Source organism: Acomys russatus, chromosome X (assembly GCF_903995435.1).
Source record: "Acomys russatus chromosome X, mAcoRus1.1, whole genome shotgun sequence".
In the NCBI taxonomy this organism is placed as follows: Eukaryota; Metazoa; Chordata; class Mammalia; order Rodentia; family Muridae; genus Acomys; species Acomys russatus.
Window position 1 is genome coordinate 18,632,957 of NC_067169.1, and position 12,229 is coordinate 18,645,185.

Below are 12,229 nucleotides of genomic sequence, written 5' to 3' on the forward strand. Positions count from 1 at the left end.
CCGAGCCCACCACTTCCGCTTCCTGCTTCCCAACATTTGCAAGACCATCAGTTGGATCACCACGAGAAACTTCATTAAAGCGGGTGTGGGAGCATGGTGGGATAAGTCTGTAATCACAGTATGAGGGGAGAGAAAGCCAGAAGGAGTGGATGCTCAGTGCTACCCAGTGAGTTGCAGAATGGTCTGAGATACAGCAGTCCTCAAAGAAAAAGACAAGAAAGCTCAAAGCTCACTGTGCTTGCAGTTGGTGATACTGCTAATCTCGCTTCCCAGGTACCTCACTTGGTACTGAAAACTTGTACATTTCTGCACACACATACCATCTCACAATGGGGACTTGCTACTGAAGAAAGATTATGGTCGTAAGTTATGTTTGAAGATTTTACTTTGCTTTGAGACAGGATCCACTTTTGTAGCCCCAGCTGGCCTGGAACTCACTATATTAAAACCACGTTGGCCTTGAATTCACAGAGATCTGCCTACCCCTGCCTCCCCAGAACTGGGATTGAAGGCTGTGCCACACACCACTACTCTAGGCTACTATTTTTAAATACACATTTATTTATTTAGGGTATATGTGTGTATGCAAGAGCAAGAAAAAGTCAGAAGAGGGCACTGGATGTCCTGAAACTGGAGTTGCAGGTGACTATAAGCATTCATATGGATACTGAGAATCAGAGCCTGGGTCCTCTACAAGAGCAGCAAATGCTCCTAACCACTGGTTGACTTTTCCATCTTTTATTATTATTCTCTTAGATATAATTTCTGTGTGTGAGTGTTTTCCCAGCATATGGGTTTGTGTACTGCACGCATGCCTGGTGCTAGAACCTCAGTCCTTTGGAAGACAAAGCATGTTCTTAACTGCTAAACCATCTTCTCCAACCCCAAGAAGAAACATTGTAATTTTTTTCCCCAAGACGGGGTTTCTCTGTGTAGCCTTCCTTGGCTGTCCTGGACTCACTTCGTAGACCAGGCTGGCCTAGAACTCCCAGTGATCCACCTGCCTCTGCCTCCCAAATGCTGGGAATAACAGACGTGCGCCACCGTGCCAAGCTATATGTGTCTTGAAACAGTCAATCTGAACACTGTGCCAGGCATAGTGGTGCACTTCTACAATCTCAGCACTCAGGAGGACCAGGCAGGTGGAGCACTAATTCGAAGTCAGCCTAGCTTGCAGAGCAGTGTCCTGTTGCAAGGGTTCCTTATGCTGGCCTCAGTGGACGTATATGCAGGCAAAACACCCAGCCACATAAACTCAAGAGGCAGAGGCAAGTGGATGTCTGTAAGTTCGAGACCAGCCTGGTCTACAAAGCGAGTGCAGGACAGCCAGGGCTACACAGAGAGAAACTGTCAAAAAACAAAACAAAACAAAAAAACAAAACTAAACTAAACAGTGGACATCTCTTTTGTTTTCTCAAAAAATATTGGAACAGGGGTTGTAGAGATGGCTCAGAGGTTAAGAGCACTGTCTGCTCTTCCAGAGGTCCTGAGTTCAATTCCCAGCAACTGCATGGTGGCTCACAACCATCTATAGTGAAATCTGGTGCACTGTACTGGCCTGCAAGTATACATGCAGGCAGAATAGTGTGTACATAATAATAAATTTAAAAATATTAGAACACAATTTTAGGGGGAGGGAGAGAAAGAGTAGAGGTAAGGTCTCACTACATAGCTCTGGCTGTCCTAGAACTTGTATTTAGACCAGGCTGGCCTTGAACTCATAGAGATTCACCTACCCACTGCCTTCTCAGTGCTCAGATCATGCCTCTCTAGGACAGCTTTTGAAGAATATGCTTAAATAAAAAAGTAACATGGGAGCCAGACGGTGGTGGCACATGCCTTGGGAGGCAGAAGCAGGCAGATCTCTGTGAATCTGAGGCCAGCCTGATCTACAAAAAGAGTCCAGGACAGGCAAGGCTACACAGAGAAACCCTGTCTCAAAAAAAAAAAAAAAAAAAAAAAAAAAGAGCCAGGCATGGTGGTGCATGCCTTTAATCCCAGCACTCCAGCCAGCATTCCGGAGGCAGAGGCAGGTGGATTGCTGTGAGTTTGAGGCCAGCCTGGTCTACAAAGTGAGTCCAGGACAGCCAGGGCTACACAGAGAGACCCTGTCTCGGGGGGAAAAAAGGAACATGGGCCTTGTGTGCGATGGCTGCAAAAAGTAGCCTCCTAGGGAGTGCATATAGCCTGTTGCCTATACAGGTTGCCCTAAGAGACCTTAGAGACAATTTTGCCAGTGGATATTCATGTTTCTGATGTCAATGGCTGCCCAGTGAACGCAGGACCTCTGCAAGAACAGACAGGTTCTTAACCTCTGAGCCAGCTCTCCAGCCTGAGTAATAGACCTTACATCCAGTCTGGAAAAAGAAAAGGAAGAAGAGCCTGGCAGTAGTGGTGGCAGTGGCAGAAGCAGCACCACTCACCTGTAATCCTAGCACTCGGGAGGCAGAGGCAGGTGGATCTCTGAGTTCGAGGCCAGCCTGGTCTACACAGCAAGTTCCAGGACAGCGAAGGCTATACAGAGAAACCGTGCCTCAAAAAACCAACTAACCAAAACAAAAAACCCCAAAATCAAACAAAATAAAAAATAAAGCATAACATCAAAAAAAAAAAAAAAAAAAAGATGTAAAGGAAAGCAACAAGGCCGGGCGTGGTGGCGTGGATCTCTGTGAGTTCGAGGCCAGCCTGGTCTACAGAGTCCAGGACAGCCAAGGCTACACAGAGAAACTGTGTCTCAAAAGAGCAAAACAAAACAAACAAACAAAAACAAGCCTGGCTGAGCACAGTGGCACATGCCTGTAATCTCAGTATTCCCAGCACTCGGGAGGCAGAGGCAGGTGGATCGCTGTGAGTTAGAGGCCAGCCTGGTCTACAAAGTGAGTCCAGGACAGCCAGGGCTACACAGAGAAACCCTGTCATGAAAAAACAAAAATAGCTGGGCATGATGGCGCACCCCTTTAATCCCCGCACTCGGAAGGCAGAGGCAGGCAGATCTCTGTGCGTTCGAAGCCAGCCTGGTCTACAAAGCGAGTCTAGGACAGCCAAGGCTACACAGAGAAACCCTATTGTTTTAAAAACTGCATCTCAGAAAAAGAAAGAAAGAAAAAGAAAATATGCAATAGCCCAATGATGGTGGCACAAACCTTTACCATATTTTTCAGACCATAAGACCCATGCAGTTTTTAGAGCAGTAAAACAAGAAAAACAGTAAAAACAGCAATTGGACCATAAGGTGCATCTTTTTTTGTTGTTGTTTTGCTTTTTTTTTGGAGACAGGGTTTCTCTGTGTGTAGCCTTGGCTGTACTCACTTTGTAGACCAGGCTGGCCTTGAACTCACAGAGACCCGCCTGTCTCTGCCTCCCAAGTGCTGGAATTAAAGGCGTGCGCCACCACTCCCGGCCTTTATCTCATTTTTTGAGATAGGGTCTCACTATGTATACCTAGCCTGGAATAATAGATCCTCTTACCTCTGCCTCCTCAATGGCTAGGACTAGAGATGGTGTCATCACACTCTGCTGCTTTTGAAAAAATATTGATTTTTCTTTAGTGTGTGTGTGTGTGTGTGTGTGTGTGTGTGTGTGTGCGTGCGCGCGCGCGCGTGTGTGTGTATGTATGTTGTATGTGTTTTTGTGTGCAGGCTCAGAGGAGAACTTGAAGGACTCAGTTTTCTCCTTCTACCTTTCTGTGGATTCAGGGGATTGAACTCAGGTCTTCAGGCTTGGTGGCGAGGGCTGTTAGTCACCAGTCACTGACCATCCTACTCGCCCTCATGAGTGTCATATAACAAACGAGGGAGCAGATGGGAGTGTGAGCTCCAGAAGGACTTTGCAGATGTGACTAAACTGCAGGGTTGCTTTGTTTATTTAATGTGTTTGCTTGTTTCTTTGAGACAGAGTCTTACTGCACAGCGCTGGCTGGAACACTCTGTAGACCAGGTTGGCCTCAGACTCTCAGAGATCCCCTTACCTCTCTGCCTTTCCAGGGCTGGGATTGGAGGTGTGCACTCCCACACCTGCTTTAGAGAAATCAGGCTCTTGCTATGTTACCAGGGCGGACTTCAGCTCCTGTGCTTAAGAGATCTATACCAGTGGACTGAAGAGATGGCTCAGAGGTTAAGGACATTGACTGTTCCTCCAGAGGTCCTGAGTTCAATTCCCAGCAACCACATGGTGGCTCACAACCATCTATAATATGATCTGTTGCCCTCTTCTGACCTGCAGGTGTAAATGCAGGTAGAGCACTGTATACATAATAAATAATTTTTTTTTCTTTGAGAGAGAGAGATCTATACCATCAGTCCCCTGAGTATGTAGGACTAAAGGCATACATCAGCACTCCTAGGCTCTAAGTGAGGGTTTTGAAATGTGGAGATTATTCTGGTTTATCCAAGTAGATCTTAATTGTAGCCATAAGTGTTCTTATGAAAAGTAGGTGAAGCATGCCTGACTGACAGACAGGGTGGAAGTAATGCGAGAGGTGGGGGGGGGGGGGCTACAAGCCATGGAGTGGCAGCTGCCACCTGAAGCTGAAGAGACAAAGACTACATTTCTCTTAGAGAGTCTAGGAAAACTGCTTTGGTGACACCTTGATTTTGGCTCAGTGAAACTGATTTTAGACTTCTAAGTCCCTGAACCGTGAAAGAACAGATTTCCACGTGCACTCGGGAGGCAGAGGCAGGAGGATCTCTGTAAGTTCAAGGCCAGACTGGTCTACAAAGAGAGTCGAGGACAGCCAAGGCTACACAGAGAAATCCTGTCTCTGTTACACAACAAACAAAAGCAAAGAACAGATTTCCACATTTCTGTTGTCTTAAACCACCAAGTTAATAGTGATGAGTCATAGCTGGGCTTGGTGGCCCACACCTTTAATCCCAGCACTTGGGAGGCAGAGGCAGGCAGATTACTGAGTTTGAGGCCAGCCTGGTCTACAAAAGCAAGTCCAGGACAGCCAGGACTGTTACACAGAGAAACCCTGTCTTTAAAAACCTAATATATATATGTATCACAATAGCCACATGAAGCTATACTGAAGCCGAAGCCTTCGGGGTGGAGTTGGAGGTTACCGTGGGGGCAATTGGATATGCTTGGGAGTCACTGGTGGAAAATGAAGATCATAATTGGGGACTACTGGAAAGTACTTGGGTGTTGTTGGAACATCAAAGGGATGTGGGGTCACTGGAGAATGGTTTGAGAATAGTTGGGAGATTGGGACTGTCAAAGTGGAATGGTTGCAAGTAGCATTAGGAGATACTTAGTGTAGTTGGGGTGTAGTTGGGGATTCTTGGGGCCTGATGAAGATGGTACAGTTGAGAAAACGAGGTTTTAGGGTTTAAAATTTTTCAGTGTGAGCCGGGCGTGGTAGCACACGCCTATAATCCCAGCACTCTGGAGGCAAAAGCAGGTGGATCGCTATGAGTTCGAGGCCAGCCTAGTCTACAAAGTGAGTCCAGGACAACCAAGGCTGTTATACAGAGAAACCCTGTCTCAAAATAACAACAACAACAACAAAAAAAACCCAAACCAAACAAACCAAAATACCCCAAAACAACCTCTGTGTATGTGTATGTATGCATGTGAAGGTGTGTTTGTGTGTGTGAGAGGCATCAGGGCAGCAGGGGGGGAGGGAGACAGAGACAAAGAGAGGAGTTCAGATGACAACTTGTGGACTGTTGTTGCTTTTCTTTCTAGCATGTGGGTTCCAGGGCTAGAACAGTGTCACTGATCACTGACCCTTTTTCTTTTGTTCTTTTAGGACAGGGCTTCTCAGCCCTTCTAATGCTGCAGCCCTTTAACACTGGTCCTCATGTTGTGGTGACCCCAAACCAGAACATTATTCCGTTGCTACTTCATAATTGTAATTTTGCTAGTGTTATGAATTGATTTCTTGGTATGGTTTGTTTTTGTTTTTTCTTTCTTTCTTTTCTTTTCTTTGAGACAGGGTTTCTCTGTGTAGCCTTGGCTGTCCTGGACTCGCTTTGTAGACCAGGCTGGCCTCGAACTCACAGCGATCCACCTACCTCTGCCTCCCGAGTGCTGGGGTTAAAGGCGTGCGCCACCACGCCCAGCTTTCTACTCTTTTTAAAAAGGAGATGAGTCTTACTGCCTTTCCCAGGCTGGCCTCAAACCTCTGGGCTTAAGGATCTGTCTTAATTACTATGGGTATCCTATACTTGTCATTGCTTTCTCTTTTCTTTTCTTTCTTTCTTTTTTTTTTTTTTGAGACAGGGTTTCTCTGTGTAGCCTTGACTATCCTGGACTCCCTTTGTAGACCAGGCTGGCCTCAAACTCACATGGATCCACCTGCCTCTGCCTCCCCAGTGCTGGGATTAAAGATGTGTGTCACCATGCCTGGCCCTTGTCATTGCTTTCATGTGAGCTGATAAAGGGAGGTTTAAGGGTCCAGTGGGCCACTGGAGGTAGTTTGGGAGTAAAGATGAGGCTGTGGGAGGGCAGTTTAGTAGTAACTGAAAATTAATGGAGTTGGTTGGGAGTATGACTAACGGTTGATAAGTGTGGTTTGGGGATATTGTTTAGGAACTTGTTTTGAAGTTTAGATTTCAGGGAGTTATTCTGATTTGGAGCTGTAAGCTAATAGTGAGTGATTTGTGGAACAATTAATAGATCTTTGACTAGGTGCACCCCTTTAATCCCAGAGGCACGCAGATCTCTGTGAGTTTGAGGCCAGCCTGATCTACAAAGTGAGTCCAGGACAGCCAAGGCTATACAGAGAAACCCTGTCTCAAAAAACCAAAAACCAAAACAAAAACAAAAAGAGAACAAATAACAGACCACTTTTTTTGTTTGGTTTTGTTTTGTTGTTTTTTTTTTTAGAGACAGGGTCTTTCTGTGTAGCCTTGGCTATACTGGACTGGTTTTGTAGACAAAGATGGCCTCGAACTCACAGCAATCTACCTGCCTCTGCCTCCTGAGTGCTGGGATTAAAGGCGTGTGCCACCACGCCCGGCAGAACAGACTACTTTTTTTTTTTTTTTGGTTTTTTGAGACAGGGTTTCTCTGTGTAGCCTTGGCCATCCTGGACTCACTTTGTAGACCAGGCTGGCCTCGAACTCACAGCGATCCGCCTGCCTCTGCCTCCCGAGTGCTGGGATTAAAGGCGTGCGCCACCACGCCCGGCCCTGAACAGACTACTTTTTAAAAAATGTATTATGTAAACAATATTCTGCCTGCATGTATACCTGCACACCAGAAGAGGGCACCAGATCTCATTACAGATGGTTATGAGCCACCATGTAGTTGCTGGGAATTGAACTCAGGACCTCTGGAAGTGCACCCAGTGCTCTTAACCTCTGAGCCATCTCTCCAGCCCAATAGACTACTTTTTACACGGTACATTATGTTTAAACCTTTAAAATCTATGCTGTGGTAAAGCACTCTTGGGAGGTGGAGGCAGAACCGTCACAGAGTTTAGGCTAGCCTGGGATACTGTGTGAGACCATATCTCACAAACTGATCACCACCACCCAAAACTTTACACTAAGTTAAACATTAAAACACCTATAGGCAGGGCTGGAGAGATGGCTCAATGGTTAAAAGCACAAACTGCTCTTCCAGATGATCCGAGTTCAATTCCTAGAACCCCCATGACAGCTCACAACTGTCTGTACCTCCTGTTCCAGGGATTGGACATCCTCATATAGATATGTGTGCAACACTAGTGTACATAAAACAAAAACAAAAACAAAAAGCATCTACACGTGGGGTTGGGGTGACGGCTGTGGTGGCAGTGCATGCTCTTAATCCCAGCACTCAGGAGGCAGAGACAGGAGGATCACTGTGAATTCAAAGCCAGCCTGGTCTACAAAGTGAGTCCAGGCCAACCAAGGCTATTACACAGAGAAATCCTGTCTCAAAACAACAACAACAACAACAACATCAACATCTGTTAAAAACAAACAACCCCCCCCCAAATCTACATATTGGAGCTAGAGAGATGACTCCATAGTTAAGAGCACTTGCTGTTCTTATAGAGAACCCACGTGGTGATTCATAGCCATGTGTATCTCCAATTCTCAGGACGCTGATGCCCTCTTCTGGCCTCCACAGTCACTGAACGAATGTGGTACACATATATACATAAATGCAGGTGAAACATTCATGCACATGAATAAAAATAAATATTAAAAATCTACATATTATAGCCGGGCGTGGTGGCACACTCTTAGACAACCACAAATCAACTGTCTACAGATTTCCTAATGTTATAATTTTATGTAAATGTAATATGTAGATTTTTTTATTTATTTATTTTTGTCTTTGTTTTTGTTTTTTTGGTTTTTGGAGACAGGGTTTCTCTGTGTAGCCTTGGCTGTCCTGGACTCACTTTGTATAGCAGGCTGGCCTGAAACTCACAGCGATCCACCTGCCTTTGCTTCCTGAGTGCTGGGATTATAGGCACCTGCTCACGCCCGGCTCCCAGTCACTGTTCTTTTTTTCTTTTTCTTTCTTTTTTTTTTTTTTTTAAGATCTATTGCCGGGCAGTGGTGGCTCACGCCTTTAATCCCAGCACTCGGGAGGCAGAGGCAGGTGAATCTCTGAGCGTTCGAGGCCAGAGGCCAGCCTGGTCTACAGATCAAGTCCAGGACAGCCAAGGCTACACAGAGAAACCTTGTTTTGGAAAAAAAAAAGATTTATTTGTTTATAGTGTATACAGTTTTGTTTTGTTTTGTTTTGTTATTTTACCTGCCTGTTCCCCTGCATGTCAGAAGAGGGCACCAGATCTCATTCTAGATGGCTGTGAGCCACCATGTGGTAGCTGGGAATTGAACTCAGAACCTCTGGAAGAGCAGACAGTGCTCTTAACCTCTCAGCCATCTCCCCAGCCCCCAGCCACTGTTCTCAATCATCTGTGCCATCTCTCTAGCCTCATGGATCAGGAGCTAGTTATCATCCTTGGTTATACAGCAATGTCTAGGCCAACCTGGGCCACATAAAGTAGTTTCAAAAAAAATGAGGAAAAGGCTGAGGATATAGCTCAGGAGATGGAGGCAGGAGGATCAGAACTTCAAGACTATCTTTGACTGCTTACAGTTGAGGATCAGCCTGTACCCCATGGGATCCCACACCCCAAATAAACAAACAAGCCAAACAAAACAAAACAAAACAAAAACATAGACAAAAAAACAGAAACGAGCTGGGCGTGGTGGCACACGCCTTTAATCCCAGCACTCGGGAGGCAGAGGCAGGCGGATCACTGTGAGTTCGAGGCCAGCCTGGTTTATAAAGCAAGTCCAGGACAGCCAAGGCTACACAGAGAAACCCTGTCTCGAAAAACCAAACCAAACCAAACCAAACCAAACCAACCAACCAAACAAACAAACAAACAAAAAAGAAGCAAGTTTTGTAGAGATAGCATGGTCTGTTACTAGAAGGTGGTTTCTTGGTGGGTTGTCCATGGAGCATGGTTTGCAGTTAAACAGGTGACAGTTGGAGGCAATTTGAGGTGTAACTGGAGCCTACATTGAATATAGCTGGTAATGTTGCAGACAGCCCACTGGGAATGCAGAGGGTGGTATGTAGATTGCGTATAGTGTTTTGGGTCAACAGAAGGTGTTTTTCACGTACAGTGAATTTAAGATTTAGGAGTGGGGGGCTAGAGCGATGGCTCAGAGGTTAAGAGCATTGATTGCTCTTCCAGAGGTCCTGAGTTCAATTCCCAGCAAACATATAGTGGCTCACAGCCATCTGTAATGAGATCTGGTGCCCTCTTCTGGTGGCATGTGTACATGCAGGCAGAGCACTGTATACTTAATAAATAAATAAATAAATAAATAAATTTAAGAAAAGATTTAGGACTGATATCTGGAGCTCAGCATTTTTCTCATTGATAGAGCACGTGTGTATTATGTACGAGGCTCTGGGTTTTGGAAATCCCTGGTACTGCAAATGAATGAATGAATAATATAAATGCTGTTTAGAAGTTATTGGCTCCAAGGGTTAATTGAGGATGGTGAAGGAGGAATGACTTGGAAGTTAATGGAAGGCAGTTTATTCATGCAGACTTGAGTTTTGCTGAAGAACGGACTGCGGGCCCTGCCTGGGATTAACAGTTGGGGGGAACTTTAAGAAGTGATTTGGGGAGTGCAACTCAGATGTAAAGAGTCATCTGGAGGCTGCTGGAGTGTAACTTGAAGCACACACTCCAACGGTATGCTAAGAAAAACAATTGCGCATGCAGTTTTGACAGCCATGGAGGGTAACTTGCCGGTCTAGCCTAGGGCCAACAAATGATTTCTGCATGCTGGATCAATAGAGTTGTATGTTGGTGCAGGTCAATGACAGCAAAGAATGGCTGAGAGTTGCTGCTTGAGATCAAGACAATACTTTGGAGATATAATTTGGAGGCTGATGGAAGGTCGTTTGGGGAAGCATCTAGGAGACGTCAGTGGGAGTCGAGGGCCGCGAAAAAGACTTATGGATAGCATTTGAGATACTGTCTTGGGAAAGAGTGACTAGGAGTCAGGAGATCAAGGCGGTTCACCTAGGGGGCGTGGCTTAGGGCTCTGCCGTCCAAAAAAGCGCGTGCGCACGCGCTCCCGGTTTCATCTTCGTTCCAGGCGCTCCCAAAGCGGGGGGGGGGGATCAAGACTCAAACTGGCGCCTGCGCACTTCGTCTCTGCCGCTGCTGTGGTCTCGCGCCCCGCCCCCTCGTCCTCCAGCCCCTTAGGTTCGCGCTCAGCAGCGGAGATGGCTGTGTAGCTACGAACGGACGTCCAGAGTTAAAGGTGAGGGGCGCGGGGCCGCCGCACCTCTCCCACCATCTAGGGGTCCCCCATCTGCCCCTGAAGGCTAAGGGTTGTGCGTGTGGTCGAACGTGGCCCAGAGGTAGGGAGCAGAAGGCGAGGAAGCGCGCGCCCAGGGACGAGCGGGAGCACTGCGAGGGAAGGCGCGCCACTGCTAAGGAAGGCGCGCCCACTAGGTCCCTGTCTGCTTCAACCGACCCCACCTGCGTGGCATTGAGAGGACCCCTAGGTGAGTAACGGTTCCGGCTAGAAGAAGGGTGGGGACAGGGCGGGAGGAGGCCTGGAAACGCCCACAAGGATGGCCCTGCGCGCGCACCTACACCCTCTGACCCTATGCCCCCATCCTTGACCCCTGTCTGACCTGAGGACATCCCTTTTAAACCCCAAAGTCCTGGCAGCCTTGGCCCAGAACCTTCAGCCCTATCCCTGATCTAACTATATTTTGGCGTGGTGTGATCTTGAACCCCTTCTTTGTCCGCCAAGCCCAGTGCTGATCCCCAACCCCATCCAGGTTTGTCTTTGGTCCAGATCCTTGTGTGACCCTATCCTATCTCTGAAGCTGTTGTTTTGATACCCAACAGCTAACTCCGGTTCTGATCTGATGCTTGACCACACTGTTCTCAAAATGCTTATCCAGTCTCTGAATCCCTTCCAATGAAAGGTTCTGACTCTATAGCCCTAATTTATTCAGTTCTATCCTCATTGCTGATTCTGACTTCTGTAACCCCCTGTACTGTGCCCCACCACCACCACCACCACTCTGGCTCTCTGTCATGGCTCACTCCCTTTATACATCCCCTTCTGTCTCCTGCAGTTTCCCCCTTTCTCTCACATCACCACCTCATGCCTGTCTTCATTCTGTCCTGGTCTTTTCCTGTCCCTGACCTCCACTTGAACCTGCCTCTTTCCCTCCCTTGATCCCTGCCTCGGCTTATCCCAGTCTTGCCTTCTGGCTATTGTTCTATACTGTTTGTCTCCTTGTACTTTTTCTCCTCTTCAGAATCTTAGTCTTTTTTTTTTCACCCCTCAGTATCTTGTCTTGGCTCTATTATCCTTTTTAGGCAGGATCTGTTGATGCAGCCTTGACTGTCCTGGAACTTGCTATGTAGTCCATGGTGGCCTCAGATTTGTGATGTGATCCTCTTGCCTCTGCCTCCTGAGGGCTGGGAATATAGGCATGTCCCTCTACCATGCGCGCTCTTTGTTTTTAGACAGGGTCTCAACTATGTAGCCTAGGCTGGCCTGGAATTTGCAATCATTCTATCTGCACTTCTAGACAGAAGTAACCCACCATACGTGTCCCCTACTCTGCCTCTTAATCTCCATCCTATAATGACTTTTCTATTTTCTGCCCTGCCACTCATTCTTGTCCTAACCTCCCATACACACCCCCAAACCAGGCCCCCTGTTTTACCTGTTGTTGTAACCTTCCAACTTGTTCAGTCCTTCCTAACAACCATTCCCATCCC

At 46.9% G+C, this 12,229-nt stretch overlaps 1 non-coding gene across 1 annotated transcript; it reads left to right on the forward strand.

The window, feature by feature from the left end:
- The first annotated feature begins 2,095 nt into the window (after positions 1-2,095).
- LOC127186011 (small nucleolar RNA SNORA70) lies at positions 2,096-2,230 on the forward strand. The gene has a single exon (XR_007830268.1). It is a non-coding gene; the product is annotated as a small nucleolar RNA SNORA70 (small nucleolar RNA).
- The last annotated feature ends 9,999 nt before the right edge of the window (positions 2,231-12,229 follow it).